The sequence below is a fragment of the Vicugna pacos genome, chromosome 33, assembly GCF_048564905.1.
Source record: "Vicugna pacos chromosome 33, VicPac4, whole genome shotgun sequence".
Classification (NCBI taxonomy): domain Eukaryota; kingdom Metazoa; phylum Chordata; class Mammalia; order Artiodactyla; family Camelidae; genus Vicugna; species Vicugna pacos.
The window spans coordinates 10,386,329-10,402,172 of NC_133019.1; the positions used below are offsets into that span (position 1 = coordinate 10,386,329).

General features: G+C 51.0%; 1 long non-coding RNA gene across 2 annotated transcripts in view; it reads right to left on the reverse strand.

Annotated features, from left to right (window-relative positions):
* LOC140691150 (uncharacterized) overlaps nucleotides 1-14,348 on the reverse strand; it is a 40,906-nt gene extending 26,558 nt beyond the window's left edge. Inside the window, exons 1-3 of one of the 2 annotated variants that reach the window (XR_012066656.1) lie at nucleotides 14,246-14,348; nucleotides 13,462-13,748; nucleotides 2,925-3,044 (exon numbers count right to left, since the gene is read on the reverse strand). This is a non-coding gene — a long non-coding RNA (uncharacterized lncRNA). The remainder of the gene's footprint in view (nucleotides 1-2,924; nucleotides 3,045-13,461; nucleotides 13,749-14,245) is intronic. The other variant, XR_012066655.1, reaches the window with a different exon arrangement.
* Nucleotides 14,349-15,844: the final 1,496 nt, after the last annotated feature.

Consider the following 15,844-nt stretch of genomic DNA (forward strand, 5'->3'; position numbering starts at 1 on the left):
ACCCGAGGGATCCAGGTCGGGTGGGGAGATGCTGCTCTGTGCGGCTGTGGCTCCTCACCACGGAGCACATACTCAGCCCGTCCTGGGACTGTCCTTCATCTGCCCTACCGGAGGTGCACGCCCCGCCTGGCTGCGCGCTGCCACCAAGCTCAACTCTCTTTCACACACACAGAGGAGGCACCACGTGGGGATACTGTAGACCGGGGCAAACGATGAGGTTCATGTAGAAAGCAGTAAAGAGGGGATTTCAATTTCCTTTGAAAATCACAACACAGTTCTCCCGTGGTGGCTTTTGCAGGAGCCGTGGGATTCTGCTCTCGGACCCGGGGACCCGGAGTCGGGGAGGGTGTCAGGAGGGTTACGTGTTAGTGAGGCTGCTCAGCGGAGAGCGGGGGCGGTTGGCTTGCGGGCTGGAAGGCTCTGTGTGGGAGGGATCAGGGAAAAGCGGAGCTGGGGCAGCGTGGGGAGGACTTGAGGGATGGCAAGAGGATGGGGACATGCTCATATGCCATCCCCCAGGCCTGGACTAAGGTGAGGCAGGCGAGGCACCTGGGGGACAAATTGAAGGAAGCCTCACTCTCAGGTTTGTGCAAGAGGGTCCTGATTTGCACAGGGTGCTGGCTGTGTTTCGTACCAAGGGGGCACCATGGACTTAGGGTCTAGTTCCCAGGCCCCCAGCAGACCCTGATGCAGACAAGAGATGCAGGGACGATGTGCAGAATGGGCAGCAGAGCACAGTGAGTGTGGTTAGGTAGCAGGGCAGTGTCCTGTCCCGAAAGGTAAAGTTGAGCAGCAGATGACTCTCCTCTATTTCTCTGGGAAGACTTCCTGGAGGAGGAGGTAGGGATGGCTTGGGGAGCTATTTGAATTTTTGCAGGGGAAGGGGGTGTTGCCTGTGTGTGTGTGTGTGTGTGTGTGTGAGAGAGAGATACTCTGCCTGTGGACCACGGCATGCACCTGCTGCTGGACTGCACGGAGGTACAAGCCTGCAAGGTCAAGCTCAGCTGATGGGGGTCAGGGCTTCTGACCGTAAGAGACAGAATAATGTCCCCTTTAAAAGTGTCCATATCTGTCTATCACACAATCCTCACCCCTTCTCTCCCCTTCCCTCTTCCCCTACGTGCACTAAAACCAACATTAAAAGTACATCTGGAAAAGGCAAGGCAGTTGGCTGAGCAAACATCTGTCTCCTAGTGAATGAAGCTTATTGTAAAGGTGGACTCTATGAGAGAGAGAGGGGAAGTGGGTTTAAGTCACAAATAGAGGGAGCGAATGTAGATACCAGAAAGCACTCATATGGAGGACTGTCTCACGGGAGTACAGAGGGGGAGCCTCAGTTGGAAGGCAAGGACTACAGCTTGGTGGTGGAAGGCACTGACTGCCCGGCCAGACAGACGGGTTGGAAACCCAGCCCCTGCTACTTTTTTAGCTGTGTGACCTTGGACTTCTCTGGACCCCCTTTATAAAATGCCAATAAAAATATGAACTGCATGGGATTTTTGTGAGAATTATGAGATGGCATTAGAAGGTGCTGAGATTGTCATGACATCAGAAAGTATGGTCCTGCCCAGAGGCAGGGGTTGGAGGAGATGACCTTGGAGTAGGTTGTGGGCTCCTTGAAGGTGGGGCCCAGTCTACACATGTTGAGGCCCTGAGTGTAGAGTCAAGCAACTTTGGGGCGAATTCAGAACTGACTGCCCTCTGGCAGGCCCTCCTGTCTCTGGATTCTGAAGATCGGTGGATGAAAGCTGTGGTCTGTACAGGGGCCCTACAGGGATGTAGGTGAAACTCTGTCCATCCTGCGGGCCTAAGGAGCAGGGTGGGGCCCCTGGCTTTGGGCCCCTGGAGCGGCTGGGACTCCTGACCATTGGGAGCAGTACAGGGCCTCTCCCCCTCAACAGAAGAAGAACAGCCGCCCCTTTGCCAGTATGCAGGCCGGCCCCACTCTATGTCAATATGCTTAATGATTTGTGAAGTGATGGATACAGAAAGCGAACTTGGATTATATCCATCTGCTGAGGGGGAGGCGGTGGCAGAACAGCACATTCAGGGGAGATCAGAGTGCTGGACCCTGCTCACTGGGGCCTGGGCTAGGGCTGGGTGGGTGGGAGAGTGATTTCGGGCCAGTCACCCCTGTTTCCAGCCTGGAGCTGTCCATGGAACCAAGGAAAGACCAGCACTGCGGGAGGGGAGTGAGGTGGAGGTGCTGGAGGGAAACAACTCAAAGTTAGTAACCTGGTAATCCTGAGCAGGGAAGGGCACACATAGGGTCGTAAGAGGGATACGGGGGACCCTGGCAGGCTTGGAAGTCCAAGACCAAGGTGCCGGCAGGGTTCCTGGTGAGAGCGCTCTTCCCGACTGGCAGGTGGTTGCCTCCTTGCTCTGTGCTCACATGGCCTCTCCTAGGTGTGTGTGGAGACAGCAAGCTCTGGGCTGTCTTCCCTTTTTTTTTTTTTTTAAATAAGAACACCAATTCTATCGCATCAGGACCCTACCCGTCTGATCACACTAATTACGTCCACAAAGATCCTGTCTCCAAGCACAGTCCCCCTGGGGGCTAAGGCTCCATGTGTGAATTTGGGGAGGACTCAGTTCAGTCTATAGCAGTGGGACAAAGTCCTGCTGAATGAAGGGAATCTGAGAGTAATTTAGTTTGGCTTCTGGGCTCTTCTTAGGACCCTGCAGTGCCAGGGGCTCTGGCCTAGGGTTAAACATGTGACCTGGAGAATCCAGAAAGAATCTGCCACCTATAGATAACTGGGAATTCACTGTTAAAGTGAACAGATTCTCAGGACACACTGCTTTTCTCTGGCTCAGACGTCCTTGAGTAAGAAAGAAGAAACACATGTCCTTTCTTTCCAGAATACTTTCCCACTTCTGTCCAGAGGGTCCGTCCCTCGTTTGTTCATTCACAGGATACTTACTGAGCATACAGGCGGCGGTGGCGGGAGGGGCTTCACACCATTCGAGGCCACCAGCAAATGGAAACTTCCACATGCTCCATTTCCAGGCTTCTGCAGTAGGGGTTGGTGACAAAGCAATGGCTGATAAAAAAAAAAAAAAAAAAAAAAAACTTATTTCCTTGTCTTTCTTTCCTCCTTTGTATACGTTGCATCTCTTTGAGGGATCTCCTTAGTGGCAGCTTTCAGACCCACCGTAATAGCATCTTTGGGGGTGTGTGCATGAGCGTGTAAATGTGTGCATATGCCTATTTCTGTGTGTGTTCTTTGAATGTTTATTTGACATCTTTTCTTTTCATTCTAAGTTTGAGTTCGATTTCAATGTCATTAGCTTATAGGTGTGATTTAAATCCAAAATTAAGGTTGTTCATAATACTCTCGCACACAGCCTTTTCCCCAACTTTGCTGAGGTATAATTTACAGTCTTATTTTAAGTGTATAAAGCTCCATGAGTTTTGACAAATGTTTGCCCTCATGTAACCACCACCGCAATCAAGTTATAAACACCCCCAATAGCCCAAGTGCCTTAGTCAATCCCCACCACTCCTCGCCCCAGTCAATCCTTGATTGGCTTTCATGTTGCCATAGATCAGATTTCTTTTCTTTTTTTACTAGAGTTTCATATAAATAGAATCAATACTATATACTCTTTTGTATCTGTCCTATTTCACTCAGAATAACTTTTTTTGAGATTCACCCATTTTATTGCATTTATGAGAAGTTCCTTCCTATTCTTTTTTTCTGGATAATATGCCATTGATTGTATGGCAACACTGTGTTTTGCTCATCTATTCACCTGTTGATGGATGTCTGGATTGTTTCCAGTTTTTGGTATTACAAACAAATGTGCTATGAGCATATTTTCTTTTGGGCAAATATCTAGAAGTGGAATGGTTGGCTCTATGGTTAGTGTATGTTCAACTGGTTAAGAAATTACCTACTTTTCCAAAGTGGTGGTTGTACCTTTTATCCTCCCGCAGTGATGGATAAGGATCCGCTCCACGCGACCATACAGTAGGGCACGTGTAGTGTTCCGCATCCTTCCAACACTCGGAATTTTGTTCTTCTAGAGTTTAGCCATTCTAATGGATATGCAGTGGTATCTAATTGTGGTTTTAATCTGCATTTCCCTGAGGACTAATGATGCTGAACATCTTTTCATGTACTTATTGGCCATTCGTATATTGTTTGGTACATAATAGCATCTTAATACCAACTCTCTCCACCTCTAATAGAGGCACTCGAAGATTATACAGAAAACTAGTTCACAGTATAGCAAATCAGTTCTATGAAAAGGATTGATAAAAAAGATGCAGGTGGGAGAGAGAGAGGAGAGCTGACTTTCGATCTCTGGGCTGGAACAGGAATGCTGAGATTCTGTTATTTTCCCAGAGCTAAGCAGCTAGGGCAAGTGACAGGCAGGGCTCTCAGACCTGCAGCAGGGATGGTGCAGTGCATGGCTAGTGGCTACCCACCTCTCTGCTGGGCAGGTAGCTGTGGGATAGAAGGTTGATAGAAGGAGTGGCAGACCCAGGGCCTTGCCTCCTTTCGATCTGTTTGCTTGTTCCTGGACATAAGTTCTGAGCCTACTTGGACTCTCCAAGCCCACTGAAGCCAGCAGAGCCAAAGCAAACAGGTCCCAACCCTGCTGGCCATGGCCCCAGGCAGCTGGGCAGCAAGCGAGTGGGTCCAAGCATGGGTGACTGGACCCAGTTCTGTGAGGTTTTCTGCCGGGGGGGGGGGGTAGGGGTAGGGGGTGGGCAGATTGAATGCTGACGTCACTCAAAGCTTTAACTCAGCCTGGATGAACTGTGGGACCTAAACTCATCAGGTCCACCTGCTGACCAGACTGTTCAGTGTGAAAACTGCTTTCATTGATTTTTTTTTTCAGTGAGTAGGCCTGCTATCTGACTGCACCAATCAAAATGAAATTTGGCTTCAGGAAGACTCAGCTTAAGGATGGAATGTCTTGTTCTTTGTCAGTTTGGCTCATCTTCTAGTCCAAGAGCTCATGGATTTGTCATCTGCATTAAAAGTACTCACATCTTCTGCCGCTAATTGGCTGTGTTATCAACAGGACACAGTGAAAAAGTCAGTGGTTTTGGAACGTACTGGAACCTGGGTTTAGTCACAGCTCTGTCACCTATAAGCAGTGAGAACTTGGGCAAGTCTCCCTTAGACCCTCGTTTCCTCTGTAATATGGGGGGAGTAAAATTTACCTCACTGTATTGTGTTGATAATTAAATTTGACAACGGACATGATGCTAAGCTATTGTGTAGCTCATACGGGCTCAGGGCTTCTGCCTCTGAAAAGTGAGTAAGTGGGACCAGGTGATGTTCCAGGGCCGTCCTGCTCTGACATATGATTCTGGGGAAGAGTGATGCTCTGGTCCAGATCTTGAAGTAACTTTTCCTCACAGCATGTGATGTCTCAAGACAAGAGGACGCAGTATGCTATGTAACCAGAAAATCCCAGTTTCTGCAAATAGGAGAAACTTTTAACCTTCAAGGCAGTCAGTTTAACACCTACAAAATACTACCCCTGGGCCAAACTACTTTCCTCTTCCTGCCACCTCTCCAGGCAGCAGCACCACCCAGAAAGGCCCATCCATTTGGGTAAATAATCTATGAAGACAAAACCAAGTCTTAGAGTCAGTGGTAACGTCTATCACAGACCTGGGGGAGGTGCCTTGTGGTACCTCCGTTTCTCTTGCATCGCAGGAATTCAATAGGCCTCGCTCATTCCCTTCTGAGTGTTGAAGCTGTGACTTATCCTCTCAAATGCCCTCTGGGGTCCTCCAATAGGAGTTGGCAGGATGAGTAGCAGGAATTATTATTAATTAGGGAAAATATGTATAATCACATAATTGGAGTGTATAATTGATGCTTCACTGCTGCAGGCAGAGGTGGGGGAGGTGTGGCGACGAAAGCCAGGGAGAAGGAGGCCACCACTGATCCCAACTGCTGTCAAGTACGAGGAATATGGAGGGTTTAGCGCTCCTGGAACCCTGCAAAACACAGATTGACCAAAGGTCGTGTACCGGGACCTAACAGTCCAAGAGGCACTGGATGAACAAGCCCCTGGTATTAGGAGCTGACATGGTGGAGCTGATTCCCCCAGGAGGCCGTTTTATGCCCACATTTTGAGCCCATTGGTGTGTGTTTGTTCACACAACAGCAGCAGCAGCAGCAGCAGCAGCAGCAGCAGCAGCAGATTCCTGATGAAACAGCTCAGCCAATGGCTGCAGCCGTCCAGGAAGAGATGAGCTGGCTTCTGGGCTGTCCCCTGTTTTCTTGTATTTTTGAGTCCTTGATGCTCTGTCAACACCCGAGCAGAGCTTCCACCCTCTCCCTGGTCCCAAGGGTCTGGGTTATTATAAATGAGCCATGATTTCTGGCATCTATTTGTTTCAGGGCTCATTTATTGGAAGAGGAGGAATAAGGTGGCAACTGAAGAGTCTCTTCTTGGTATATTACACTCGAATTTTCCTCTGCTCGGCTGGGGATGTGGAAGGAGGGGTGTGTGCGGAGGTGAGGTGGGAGATGGGGGGCTGCGGCAGGACGGGACAGGGAGCAGGAGCGGGCGATTCTGGGAAGATGGAAACAACAACAACAACAAACAGGCACACGCTTGCTTCTGGTGTGTCAGGCACTGGGCCGGAGGTGTGTTGTCTGCGTTAGTTCATGTCATCAACATGAACTCCTGTGACCTGGGTGCTGCAATTGTCCCCAGCCGTTGGAAGGGAAACAGAAGCCAAGGGAAGAGAAATCATTTGCCCAAGGTCACCCAGCAGGTAAGCGATGGAGCCAGGACTCCAGTCCAGGTCCTGCTCCGAACCCACATTCTCGGTCCGCCAGCTCTGCCCCTCCTGGCGTGCAATATGGTCAGTCTGCTGCTGCTGCCACCGCCACAGCCACCCCCACCTGCGTTTCACCCCCGAGCGAGCCCCCGCCGGCCCCCCAGGCTGGTTGTCGGGATCCAACGAGCTCATACTTATCAAGTACTTAGAACAGCATTTGGTCCTTATTATTACTAGTATGTTTCTAAACGCTGGTTTTCTTTCTCTGTGCCAGACACTCTGCTGAGTGCTGCAGGGCTCCAGAGGCAAAACAAACTCACTTCTTGCCCTCCGGGGAGCTTCCATCATCGTTGGGAGGTAGGACACACATGATAATAAAAGACAGTGTCTGATACGTGCCAAAAGCAGCTCACAGGGGACGGGCAATAGATGTCCAGGGTGAGGAGGGACGCTGCTTGGGGTGAAAAGGGAGGGCTTCACAGAGGAGCCGAGGTAGGACCTACAGCTAGAAGGAGGGCTGGGCTTTTCAAGTTTAAGCTGGAGTGGGTGAGGCCAAAGCCTTCAGGTAGATATAATGGCACTAGAATGTCAGCTTCTCCCCGTGAGAATGAGGGTGGGGACTTCCGTCTGTTTTGTAAGCTGCTGTGTCCTCAGGGCCCAGAATAGGGCTTGGCACAGAGTAGATTCTCAAAAGATACATGTTGAAAGAATGGATGAGAAAAACGGAAGGTTCGTGGGAAGGTGTAAGGTATGTCTGGGGAAGACGGGCAGATTTGGCCAGAATAGAGAGTGGGCGATGGGGGTTGGAGGAGAAAGGCTGGAGGAAGCATTTAAATGAATCTTGAAGAATGATTTTGCTTTTGAGAGATGGAGAGAAATGAAGGAGCTGCCGTAAGACCCGGTGTAGCTTCAGATGAACGCCCAGGAGAACGAGTGAAAAAGTTCACCACGTTACAAAGCTGGGGGCTCTTCCGACCCCGGGCGCCTGGAGCAGTGGCGGTAAAAGCGGGATAGGGAACCTGCCTCAGAGCAGGACGTGGAGCCCAGGCTGGGCTGCAGGACAGAAATAGCAAACTCGGCACACAGACACCTGGTTCCATTACCCTGCCTCCCATCAGCACGCACGGCCGCATCACAACTTGCAGCCCACGATGTTCGTCTGCTCCAGTTTATGGCAGTGTCTTCTCGGTGCCAAAGCCTGGTCTCGGCTGACTCCTTAGACTGAACGCCTGGCATCTTTAATCTAAGCAATTGCTCAGTGGACTCAGTGTTCCCACTTTCCAACAGCCTGCTGAGGGCGGTGCGAGAGTGGACTGTGCATTCTTAGTAAGGACTGGGACTGCTCACGTGTAGTTCCAGCTCCAGGTTCGACATTTTGCTCATGGAGGAGGAAGATATATTTCCTATTTTCTTAGCTCCCCAGTGCCTGCAGCAGGCCTGAAATTAGTGATACCAAGAAATAGAACTTAAAAAAAAAAGTTCCCATGGTCACAGTGGACCTAAGTTAATGCTTTCAAATTGAGTGGAGGTAAACTTGGAGAGTGTGGGGTTCGATTTGGAGCAGGGTAATCTATAAGTTGATCCCACTGACACATGTAAAGGATTAAGTGTTGGGGTAGGGAATGAGAAAAGAAGAAAAAACATAATGACAGTCTCCATTTTCCTGGATAAGATCCTGTCTTAGGAGGTTGTATGCTGGTCGTAGAAAGAAAATTCTTAGAAGCTGACAGATTTGAATTTAACCTCCGTTATCTAGAAGTTGAGTGATCTCTGGAAAGTTCCCCTAACCCAGTGATGATTTTTGTCCCCCAGAGGACATTTGGTAATGTCTGGAGACACTTTTGATTGTCACAATCAAGGAGGAGGGTAGGTTTGCTACAGGTGACAGGGGGGTAAAGGCCAGAGATTCTGCTGAACGTCTACAAGTGCACAGGACAGTCTCTACAACAAGAAGTCACCTGGCCCAAGCTGTTGATAGTGCCTAGACTGAGAAGCCCCGTTAACAAGCCTGTTTCCTCATCTATAAATGGGGTAAAGAGCAGCTACCTCATTGGCTCCTAGGAAGATCAAGTTTAGTGTGTGTGGGGTGGGGGCTTGGGGGAGATGCAGGTTAGTCTCTGGCACATAGTAGGTTCTCAATTCAGTTCCTGCCATTCGCCTCCCAAATGCTTCTTCCTTCTGGGTGCGGAGAAGTTGGAGAGAATTCAGAAGCATTGCCAAGGTAATTACAGGGCAGGGAGTAACTTTTTGAACGTAACAGTAAAAGAACTGGGATTATTTAGCCTGAAGGAGAAAGGTGGCTCAAAGGTGATTTAATAATAGTCTTAAAGCCTAAGAAGGGTTATTATTTACAGGAAGATAATCCACTGCTTTCGATCTCCACTGAGGAAAGAAAATGAACCACAAGCGGGATGGAATTAGGCTAGATACAAAGCAGAACTTCCTGGCTACAAAGGTCAGGTGAAGAAAGCTGCATCACAAAGCCAAGGACCGTTCCACATTGGAATTCATTCGACTAAGACTGATTCATGACTTCCTGTGTGTTGGGGGAGCTGTGGGAATGGCAGGGCTCGGGTGGGAGTAGGAAAAATACAATAATGAGGGTGGAAAGGTCTCTGCCCTCAAGGAACGTATAGATTAAGTTTGGGGAGAGTGTGGAGGTAATGCAAAGAAAAGCAAAACCAAATGAAAAACCTAATATGGATTAGTTTGGGGAGCGTGTGGTCCATGGGGCCAGACCATGGATGCCCGGGAACACCAGGCCCCCAATTCTACAGGGCCAGCGATTAGGCAGGGAGAGTCCCTGACTCCAGCTGTGCTTGGGAAGGTTAACAGGTGAAGCTCTGCAGTTTGGGCTGGAGGCAGCCAGTGGGGCAGGGAGGTCAGATGAGGACCGTCACCTGAGGACTAAGGTCAGAAGAGAGGTAATGAGGGTGGTGGCAGCTGGGAAGGGCTAGGAAATCCTCTCCTGAGCCCTATTTCCTAGATGGGCCTCTGGTCTCTCCATTAGGGTAGACAGGTTGGCTCCACGCTGGACCACCTGCTGATCTCACCACCCTGGAATCCTTCCTTCTCCACTCTGGAAACTTGGAGCATGGCTGGGTGCCCTGCCAGCCACGGGCTCTGCGTACAGGGATGCATGAGACCCACTCGGGCTGGCCCGGCACCTCTCCCCCTCAGTGGTGTCTGCTGTGCGCCCTGTTGCTCCCTGACTGGTCCCACTTCTGGGTGGCAGTGCCTGGTGGAAGGGGGTGCAGGAGGAATGGCAGGAGCCAGAGGGGTGAGGCCAGGAAAGCAGAACTCCCCAGGCCTAGGAGGGCTGCTGACAAAGACCTCCGTCCATCCTGCCTGCTGCTCCGCTGTCTCTGAGTCTGTGCTGAGTCCCGGGAGCGCCAGGCCCCTCCCAGGGCGGCTCCTGCCGCCCCGGGCAACAGGCAAAACAGCTGCTCCCCCTGGGGTCCCACCTGAGCAGCAGCACAACTTAGTAGCTTGTACAGCCCGGGGAAGGAAGCTCCTGCAGACGGTCTCCACGGAGGCCTGGTGAGAGGGGAAGGGTGTGAGTTACAAGGCTTGAAGATTAGGGCAGACCCGAGGGATGACTTCCTGAACTGAAGCGGGGAGATGCCATCACGTGCTGCGGTGGGAGCTTCAGGAAGTGCGGTGGCCTCACCTCCAGGCCACGCATGAGGTGCTTGGTAAACACAGAGCTCCCCAGTCTCCAGCCAGACCTACGGAGCCAGGATTTGGGGGCACTGGCCCGAGCAACACCTGCCCTCTTCAGGGGTGAGGCCTCTCCCCTCAGGGTTAGCGAGGACCTCTAAAGCGCCAGACAGCTCCCCTCTGGAGCTGCTATTACCCGGCCTGGGACAGAAGACGCTGCTGGAGGCAGTGCAGAGAGCTGGGACCTCAGCACTGGGAAGGCCTGGGCTTCGAGTTCTTTACAATATTAGTTCCGGGACCATTAGCAAGGTACACAGCTCCCTTTCCACATGTTTGATATGAGGATGTCAGTACCTATTTTACAGGGTTGCTTTGGGGAGTAAATGAAATAATGTATTGCCTCTATATGGTTGGCTCACAATTAATATTCTCCCCTTTTCTGTGTCCCAGGGCCAGGAGCAGTGAGGCCAGCCTGGTGGCTGAAGGCATTTTTGGAAGGCGTTCTTTCTCAGGTGCCGACCCCGGCATTCAGGTGCCCCAGAGTGGGCGCCTCCTTCAATTCGGCACCCAGGGGGCCTCATTTGCTCACCTTAGTTTCAGCTCTGCCCTGCTCTTCAGCAATTTGGAATCTCAGGCACAGACTTAACTAGTTTAACAAATCCCAGAGAGGACCCTAGAAGTCCTTAGGGTCTCCTGGGTGAGGCGGAAAAGTGAACACAGAATGTGCACTGTGATAATCAGAAAAGGAGGTAAGCCAAGGGTGGTGAGGCCCCAAAGACAGCGTATAACCCAGACGCTGGGGCCAGGGAGGGGGGCCAAGGAGGTGGAAAGAGTGGAGTCTGAAGGATTAACCAGCAGGAGTTAACCAGCATCGTGGACTCTCCTGCAGTGGGATCTCAGCCCAGTTAATCTTGCTCTGCCGTCAGGAGATCAGTTTGGCCTGTGCCCGCTCCGAGATCCTACGGTTGTGCCCACAGGACACCAGCCACCTGTACAGAGAGTAAAAGCCCGCCAGATGCTTCCCAAGCTCAGAGGGTTGGCATCACAGAGGCCTCGCCAGGACAAGACAGCCCCAGAGGGGTCTGGGAATATCCCCTTTGGGAGGCAGACCTCACACACCACCCTGCAGCAAGGCCACTAGCGTCTTGTTCCTTGGGGAGTGAAGGCGCTGCAGTCATGAATCACGCCACTCCCCAATTATTTTGAAAGGAAGCTTCCTGATGAAGGAGGAGAATTACAGAGAGCAGTGCCAGCGTTGGGGAAACATGTCCAACTTCCGTCGGCAGCCGTCACTTCCTTTCTCTCTGCTCGAGGTACGTATGACAGGAGCTTCCAAACAGCTTAAGCGCAGGAAACTCTGTGAGTGTGTGTGTTTGTCTCCAAGTGACTTTCATCCCTCCAGAGGTTCAGTCTGTCTGCAAAGCCCTCCCTTGTCAGCAGCTGGTGAGGCAGCTCAACAATGGAACCAAGTGAGCTTGTTTCACTGCCTCCAACTGAGCGAAGTTCCCTCCCTCCTCTCTCCCCCTAGCTCCGAGCATGCATCTGTATGTCCGCTGTTGTCCATCTACGGCTGAGCGTGGGGCCCTGGACAAGGTGTCCCCTGCTTGATGTCCAGCCAGGAGAGCTTGTCTCCTCTCTACCTGCCACCACAGAGTCATCCACCACGGCTGGCTGCTGCCTTGTAGAAATTCCAGCTAGCTCCAGTGAAAATTCCTGTGCAGGTGATAAATTCCCTGCTGGACAGGGCCGCCTAGGGACAGGGAAGTTGTAGAAAATGACCCCTGGAATTCGCTCCAGACTTTATGATGCTACGATTAGGACGATTGTTCCCAGAGGCCTTTGAAGTCCCTCGCTGTTTGAAGCTGTTGTCCTTCTATGGTAATGATCAGATTCACCAGGACTGGAAAGACTTTAAAAGTCATCTGCTTCCCTCTCCTCTCCCCCAACTTCCCTGCCTCCCTCTCCCCACTTTCCATGCTTACATCTCCTCTGCAAGTTGGTCATCACCCTACTTGTATCCTTCTAGCAATGTGTGTCTCTTTTAAAAAAAATTTCCTTGTCCCTTTTATTTTATTTCTTATTATTATTACTCTTGGTGAGGGGAGGTAATTAGGTTTATTTATATATTTATTTTCAGTGGAGGTACTGAGGATTGAACCCAAGACCCCGTGCGTGCTAGGCAGGCACTCTACCACTGAGCTATCCCCTCCCTCAGCGTGTATATCTTAAGGCCCCAGGGGCCGCCTGGATGGTTCTATGGCTCTTCTTCCATTGAGCGTAAGTCGATCCACAAGGAGCTGATCTTCACCCCCACGAAGCACAAAGGTGGAGTCTAATCTCTCAGCCCCACGGGAGCCTGTCTCACCCTGGGAGGTGGCTGTCACGTCAGCCTGAGGCCTCTCTCCTCCAGGAGAACAGCCCTGCTTCCTTCAACTGCTCCTAGAGGCGTATTGTTTTATGTCCCTCTGATTGGAAATGAACATCTGAAATCCATTCCGATTCAGACGTTTTCCTTCCGGGGGATTTATGGGTAACGTGGCCAGCTCTGAGCCCCGTGTGTTGGGTTTATAAAAGCGACATCGTAACTGCCGCTCCTGGAGTAAGTTAGCCCTGCGCACCTTGTCTGGCTGGTGACGTCCAGACCCCGGGGAGCCAGTCAGCTAGCGGAGCACTCAGTCTGCCCAGAACCTCAGGCTTAGAGAGGGTTTCAGAGGAAGAGGAGAGTCGGGCCGGCTCTACGGGGTTCTCAGATTAAGGCAGGCTCGAAGAAACAGGAGAAAGAGACTTAACAACATTCACAAAGGACCCCAGAGGAGTGCAGTGAAGAAAGTGCGAATGGTGGAGGCACTGCCCAGGTGTCCCTGTCCCAGGGTTTTTTGGGGGAAAGGCATCACCATGCAGGAGGGAGCTGAGAGCAAAGGGAAGACGAAGGCCCTTGCTAGCCAGACTCCGTCACACAAGGGGGCTGGAAAGCCGGAGGGAGCTGAAGGGCTGTGCTGGGAGTAATGAGAGCCTAGAGGGCTGAGTGAGAGAGGACTTACAGCTGACTCCAGCATGGAGGGCTTTTGGAGGAGAGCCCCATCCACGCCTGTGAAAACACTCCTCTAGCAAGGATGCTCCTTTTCTCTCATATCCCCAAAGCTGCAGAGGACTCTCAAAGGACCGTGGACCTTTCAGATGTAGAACTTTGTGGAACCCACGCCTGCACTCTGGCTTCTTCATACATTTATACAGATGTGTCTGGCCACCAGCACTTTCACGGAAGTCAAGATAAGCAGTATTTTCAAGAGTACCCAAGCAGCCCTTCACCTTGCCAGGAAATCCCTATCTGCAAGAGAATCAACCAGGCATTAGAGGCGACAGGATCTGCTAAGTTAACTTTCACGTAAAACAGGAAGAATTCCAGGACAGGAGATGCCTCCGCCTGGGCTGTCTCTTTGCTAGAGCAGGAGCAACACTGTGGTTTCCCCTTCGCTCCAAGAAAATCTGATTCAGACCCACTGGATCTCAGGTCCTCTCCAGAAAGATAGCCCTTTGGGGAGCTGTCTCCCTGCTTAAGGGTGTCCCAATTGCTTTCTTCCACCTCTGCGCCAGATTTCCAATTTGTTGGCGTTTTCCATTTCATTTCCCTCTCGCTCACCTTTCCTCCCTGTGGGATCATTTGGGGCTTTGATTTTCCTTTGTCGGAATGAGCATTTCCTTCGTATCTCAAGCGTTCCTCCCTCCTCCCAACCCCATGACATTGTTTAATTCAGCTGCTTCCTGCACCTGGCTTTGCCTCAAACCAACCAGGGGAAGGATTGCAGCCCGAAGCCCCTGCTTTACCTCCCTCTGCGTGAGACCCGGGCCTCTCCAGTTCTGCTCGCTCCTGCTGGTGTCAGGGGGCAGTGAGCTTTAATTACTGACACTGCTGTGCCTGGAATGGGGGCTTGGCCAAGGCTCCACAGCATTCCTTGTGGTCTGCGCAGTCTCCTGGCAACAGAATGTTAGGATATCCCCATGATCCTCTGGTTGGTGGAGATCCCAGTCTCTTTCCTTGTGTTTCCAGGCAGGACTGTCCCACGGCCACTTTGCCTGGTTGAGGAGGGGTTGAGGTGTGGGAGAAGTAGTAGCCTTTTTTTAAGAACTGCAAAAACGGATATTCTATTGTCTAGATTCCATGCTCTCCCACCTCTGGGGTCTTCCTGTGGGAATGAATTGCTCTTATCTAACTCCTACCCACTATAGTTTTAAAGGAGTTTGCATTTAGAAGTGACCAACCTGGCTGTGTTACCTCTCATTCCCCTGATCTCCAAAGTTGGTCCAGTGGGTGAGCGTTGGGGGATGGGGTGTCCCTACGCCTTCATGGCTTTGTGCATCCCTCTCAGTCTCATCTCCAGCTTTGGTTCAAGCTCCACGCAATGGCTACTTTCTCGTTAGCATCTTTTTTGCATCACACACAATTTCCAGTAGTGACAGAATTGAGGCAGCTTCTTAGAGAAGGCACAGCTCTGTGGGGCAACTCTTTATTAGATGTTGAGACCATCATACTAATTTCACTTAAGCTGAGATTCTGATCAGTGTTTCCCAACCTGTAATCCATGGCCATAGAGATTTCTAAAAGAGGAAAGGCCCTGGTTTGCTTAAGTAGCCTGTTCATCCATTCATTGAATTATTCATTTAACAAACACGGTTTGACTCTCTAACCCCAGCCTGTCATGGGCACAGCACAGGGAGACTGAGCTAAGGGAGCGTGGTTTCCCCTCCCTAGGCCCTCACAGTCTTGGGGAAGACGTATGCGTGTACATGTTACAGAGTCATGTGATAAGTGATTACACGTGCAAAGTGCTGTGGGAACACAGCGGCTGTGCCTGGGGACTCAGGAGTAGCATCACACAGGAGATGACTTTTCGAACTGTGCTTTCAAAGGAAACATGGGAGCTCTATGGACAGTCAAGAAGGTGGAGAGAAGACTTGATGTTATGTTGTTTAGACCAGCAGGGCACTTTCCGTTGCTTTCCATGGGGTTTGCCTCAAACTTGCAGAGATTGTGAAATTATGAACTGTATCATTGATTTTTTTAATCTAGTAGTGTTATCTTCCCTGTGCCCCGCTCTGTGCATGTGGCATTAGCTGCTATTCACAAAGATGGAGGACCCCAGGCCACACAGAGAGCCAGGCAGTGGGGTCTGGCATCAGGACAGGCCCTCTACCCCTCACTAATGCAAACATCTTCCAGGAAAGGGGGAGAGGGCTCTGCTTACTGTTTGAGTCCTGAGTTCCTAGGGGTGCCAAGTATGTACGAGCTCAAGATTTAGAGGCTGGGAGAACATAAACCCGTCCAGCCCCAAGGCCAGGGGAGCCCTGATTTTGGTGTCTGCTCTTTAATCAATAGCATTAGGCTTTCTGATTGAAGGGTCTTAGTTTGATGGTCTCCCAGAAGAG